Below are 5,977 nucleotides of genomic sequence, written 5' to 3' on the forward strand. Positions count from 1 at the left end.
TTTAGAACCAAAGTTTGGGATCCTGGAAAATATTCTGATATTCATCACCCCGGGAGCCTGAAAATCTGTTTGAAGCTGCTCAGAAGCTTCACATGCCTAGTTTAGGACCCCAGAGGTTACTGGAATCACAAACATTGGTGGAGATTCCTGGATGAGTTCAAGCACAAGCCACCATAACAGGGAGCTCACCAAATGTCCAACTTAAGGACTTTAACTAAAAGTGCTAGGTGGGAGACAACCCACCATGGTATGATCGTTTCTTTTTCAATTTTATTTCATGTTGTTTATTTTTATTTTATTTTAATTTTCATTGAACCTGGAAGTTTTCATAGCATTCACATTAAGCATTGCATTCTGCATATTGCATTAAAAAAAAAAAGATTTTCGCACGCGACGCGATAGCGTCGCCGACACGTCCGCGTCGTATGTGCGTTTGGAAGAAAATGAGGTTGAACAGAGAGTCACGCGAAAGCGTGGCTGGAGGCGCGCTAATGGCACAAATTGATCCACGCAACCGCATCGCTGATGCGGCCGCGTCACTTGCAAAATAGCTTCCCCACGCGTCCGAAATCCACGTAACAAGGGTGTATGGCCGAAAGTCGAGCTGGAATTGGGCTGGACCCGTGCTAGCAGCACAAGCCCTGCCACGCGAACGCGTCACCCACGCGTCCGCGTCATATTGGAAATAAGGCCACCCGCGCGATCGCGTTGACCACGCGACCGCGTCACTCTGGATTTTGGCAATACTAAGTTTTGAACAGAGAGTTGTGCGACCGCGAGGCTGCACTCGCGCCACTAGCACAAATCAAGTCACGCGATCGTGTGCCCCACGCGTCCGCGTCGCCTGACCTTATTGCACACCACGCGACCGTGTCACCCACGCGACCGCGTCGCCAGCGTCACACAACCTATCCAGATTAATGCCAATTTTCTTATCTTTTCTTCTCTACTCCTAATTTCTTCTATCTTTTCTTCTTTCTTCTTTCTTTCTTACTTTATTTCTTTCCCTTCTCATTCTTCTTATCTTTTATTTTATTTTATTTATTTTCATACTTTCATTCATTGCATATTTTTATTTTTCTAAATTTATTATTTTACCATTGGTGTTCAAATGTTCTTATTCAACTGTTACATCTTTTCTGGTATTTTCTTGGTGCTTCATGACTTGTTTAATTCTGATTAAGTAATATTATTTAAATCAATGCAAATCTTTTATATCTGTATTACTTTTGCATTGACATGAATTTATATTATCTCTCCTTCCCCACTCTCTTCCCCATTGTTGTACATTTTGTACCACTGGCATGCCATGGCTTCTATTGTTTTCTCACTTGCATGTTGTAGCTACCATGTAATTGAGACCTTTATCATTTGGCATTAACCCACCCATACTGTATTTATTTTCCTATCTTTATTTTTGGGTTACTCTTCTTCCCTTTTTCTTTCAGGATGGCCACCCGGAAGAGAACCGGAAGACGTTTACATGGGGAGACAGGCAAGTCAATCTACACAATCTATAGAGAAAAGCATCAGTTGAAGCCACCCGTCCACTTGCATATCTTAGCATGCACCGAGGACGGTGCAATCTTTAAGTGTGGGGAGGTCGATACCGATCTCCATGGGTTAGTACCTTCCTGTTTCAACACCAATGTTTAAATTTTCTTTGTTAAATTAGTTATTGCATTTGCATATTTGTTTGATTTTATGCATTTAGTTACTACTTGGTTAAAGTAATAAAATTCTTTTAAGACCCTATCTTTGAAAATTTTCACTAATTTAAATTGAAAAAATTTTTATGTTAAAACTTGTTTGAAGTTATATGTGGAACATGGTTTTTGAGCCAAAGAACACACAACCTGTGAGATTTTGAGCTTATTTATATGGTTACATTATTTAACCATAAATATTTTATTCTTGTGTGTTTTCTTCTCTATAATTGCAATCTTTGCTTTGTCCCATTCTATATGTCCATTATTTAGTATATTTACATGCTTGCACATGATTGAGGCCATTGTTTGATTTTAGCTCACTTATCCCAAATAAGCCTACCCTTTAAATTACCCTTGTCAGCCACTTTGAGCCTTTTAATCCCCATTTGTTCTATATTTTACCACATCACTAGCCTTAAGCGGAAAATAAATTAATTATCCCAATTGAATCTTTGGTTAGCTTAAGATAGAGATTGTGTATCAAATAAGTGTGGGGAAATTGTGGGAACATGGGTTAATAAGAGAATGTATCATGTTTCTAATTTATTTGAATATTGGGAATTTGGGAACCTACTCATGAAAAACCAAAATAGAAAAATAAGGGAGAATCCATGTGCATTGATAAGTTATGTTTGCTTTTATGATTCAAAAAAAAAGAGAAAAAAGAATATATATATATATAATATAAATAAAGGGACAAAATTATCCCAATATTAAGTTTAATAAAAGATCAATGCACATGTGATAAAAATTAAAGAAAATTTGGTACATGAGTATGGGAATTATACAAAAGTGGGAATTATGGGTAGCTAGGCATGAATTTAAAAGTATATAGAGTATATGTATATTAGGTGAGAGCTTAGGTTAATTAAAGATTCATATTATAGCTCACTTGGCCATACATATATCCTTACCTTTACCTCAGCCCCATTACAACCTTGAAAAGACCTCATGATGTTTGCATTGGTACATTAAATATTTGTTGATTGGTTAGATGAAGAACAAGGTTTAGAAAGCATGATTAGAGAAGAGTAGAGTGATTGACCCTAGACACTTGAGAGACTAGAGTGATATACACTACCAGTAAGGGTTCAGTGCTTAATTCTATGTTCCCTGCTTTCATGAGCTATCTTCTTACAAGTTTACTTGTCTCTTATTGTATAATTTGAATTAGTGAAATCTGATTTATGTTTGTCTTGGAGAACTTATTTGCTTTTAACCAAGTAGGTAGAAACATGTTTGCATGACTCATTTAGGTAGTTGCATTTAGAATAGGTTGCATTGCATAACATTCCACCACTTTAATCTTACCTTACTCTTTACCTTGGATTTAGCATGAGGACATGCTATTGTTTAAGTGTGGGGAGGTTGATAAACCCATATTTTATGATATATTTTGTGCTTAATTTGAGTGATTTATTCAATCCTTCACCCACTTATTCATATTCATTGCATGGTTTTACTTCTCCTTCCTTATTATGTGATGTATGTGAAAAACATGTTTCCTATGCTTTAAAATTAATTATTTTAATTACCTTTATTTCTATTCGATGCCGTGATTAGTGTGTTGAGTAGTTTCAGATCTTCTAAGGCAGGAATGACTCAAAGGATGGAAAGGAAACATACAAAAATGGAAGGAAAGCACAAAACGGAGTCCTTGAAGAAACTAGCATCCACGCAATCACATGGACAACGCGATCGCATGCCAAGCGCGAAGAAGCGGCGACGCGGCCGCATGACTGACGCGACCGTGCGCCTTAAGCATAACACATATGACGCGGCCGCATGACTGACGCGACCGCGTGACAAGAAAAGTTCCGAATGACGCGACCGCGTGACCCACGCGGACGCGTGATAGAGGCCACGCACCAGAAATTGCAGAAAACGCTCATAGCAAATTCTGAAGCCCTTTTTGGCCCAAATCCAAGTCCAGAAGGCATAGGTCAGAGGTTATGAAGTGAGGGAATGCATCCATTCAAGGAGAGCTCGCCAATTTAGTTACTTTCCATGATTTAGATTTAGTTTGGAGAGAGGTTCTCTCCTCTCTCTTTAGGATTAGGATTTAGATTTAGGATTTTTATTCGCTTTCAAGATTATCTCTTTTGGTCAGGTTCAATATTCCTTTTATTTACTTTTGCAAGTTACTTTATGAATCCTTTCATGTTACAGATCACTCTTTTATTAATGTTATTTGAGGTATTTAAGTTTAATATTGATTTCTTTTATTTATGCTATTGTTGCTTTTACTCTGAAGACATTTTTATTCCAGTAGATTTACTTCCCCTTTTGGTTTTGGTTAAGAAATCAGTAACTCAGGAGTTGTCAAACTCAAACACGATTGATAATTGTTATCTTGTTAATTGAATTGAACTTCAATAATCCCAATCTTTTCTTAGGAAATAAATAGGATCTGAAGATCAAACCAATTAATCCCTTGACCTTCCTTTATATTAGTAAAGGCTAACAAAGTGGAATTAAGATTCAATTATTAGCATCATTGATAAGGATAGCCAAGATAGGACCTCTAATTTCTCATATCTTGCCAAAAGTTTGCTTTACAGTATTTATTTATTTTTAATTGCCATTTAAATTATTTGTCATATTTGTTCCTCATTCTTGAAACCTCAAATTTACAATCTCCATAACCAATAATAAGAACATACTTCCCTGCAGTTCCTTGAGAAGACAACCCGAGGTTTGAATACTTCGGTTATCAATTTTTAAGGGGTTTGTTACTTGTGACAACCAAAACGTTTGTACGAAGGGATTTTTGTTGGTTTAGAAACTATATCTACGACGCGACTGTTTTATTAAAATTCTTTACTGGCAAAAATCCTAACGTCAATGTTATATACATAATGTTATAGAAAAACAATTAGGATGAGTAATAAATGATTAGATAAGAACCAAATAGTAGAACATGCTAGCGTTAATAAAATTTATATTTAAAATATCCATTAGATAAACAACTAAACCAATATACATACATAGAATTAATAAAGACTTCCTAAAATAACATGGACTGAAATTAAATGCGAATACAATAACATAACATTAAACTGAATAATAACATTGCATAATTGCAAAATATTACTAACACGAAACCCAACCCACTAACTAAGCATCTATTGTACTTCAAAGACTTGATATATTAATTGACATGGTTGTCTCATCTATTGAGGAAACACTAAAATGCAACACATTTCCTTCTACCATTCTTTTGTGAGGAACACCTCGTTGGGCCTAATATCACACCATCCAAGTTTCATCCTTATCAAGTGTCCAGAGGGTTGAACAACATTGACAAAATCAAGTTTTTTGGGAAATTAATGCTCTTTTAGCAAACCTAGCAGGAAGTAACTGAAAATGAGCAACGAAGATTTAAAATTAGTGGTCAACTATAAAATCAGCCAAAGTAGTTTATTAGTGAATGTAAATTATTTAGATAAAGTAAAGAAACTAACCATTGCATAATGGTGGGCTCGATAAGGAGATATGACCTTAACTATTGAATAAACAATAGATGAACCATGTGAGGGAGGTGGTGGGATTGGGGAAATGATTAGGTGGACTCATATTATGCACAGGCATGCATTGATTGAATGAGTTAGATATCTCATTCCCAAGAGACATGGTAGAATCCTCCATAAAGAGAAGTATGGTTTTCAATACACTATGACACCTAGTCCTAAATAAATCATGAAAAGAGTTTAGTTGCCTCTCATTACAAAAAAAGAAAACATGAATAGAATCTTGATGGGATTGTGTTTGATTGAAAATGTAGTCAGTTCTGTCACACATGTCATTAAAAGATGAAGGAATTTGGGATGGGTTAACAACTTGTAATGTGTTAGGAATTTGTTGATAAAATTCTAATGGAACATGCCTATGATTATCAACGGGAATATCAGAGCTGGTGCTATCACCAAAAAAGGATACTTGATTAAAGGATGGAGTGTGAGTTTTGTAGGATGTGTCTCTAACTTGAACAGAGCTAACACAGGGATAATCATCAGAGATATCAATGACATGATCAGATCCTACAGTCAGTTTAACATCTAGAGACATCTTGAACGGAGGATATAAAAAATCCTTAATCTTCATGTTATGATCAAAGGCCTCCTTTATTATGAATTGGTTAGAGCCTACACATAAAATCTTAAGGCAACCGCCAAGTTTAAGGCCATAAAAGGAAGAAAAAATTACGATAATCATTAATAATAATTTCAGTGTAGGACCTTTCTCAATCAAAACTTCCAACTCGTTCC

The sequence above is a fragment of the Arachis hypogaea genome, chromosome 15 (assembly GCF_003086295.3).
Source record: "Arachis hypogaea cultivar Tifrunner chromosome 15, arahy.Tifrunner.gnm2.J5K5, whole genome shotgun sequence".
Lineage (NCBI taxonomy): Eukaryota > Viridiplantae > Streptophyta > Magnoliopsida > Fabales > Fabaceae > Arachis > Arachis hypogaea.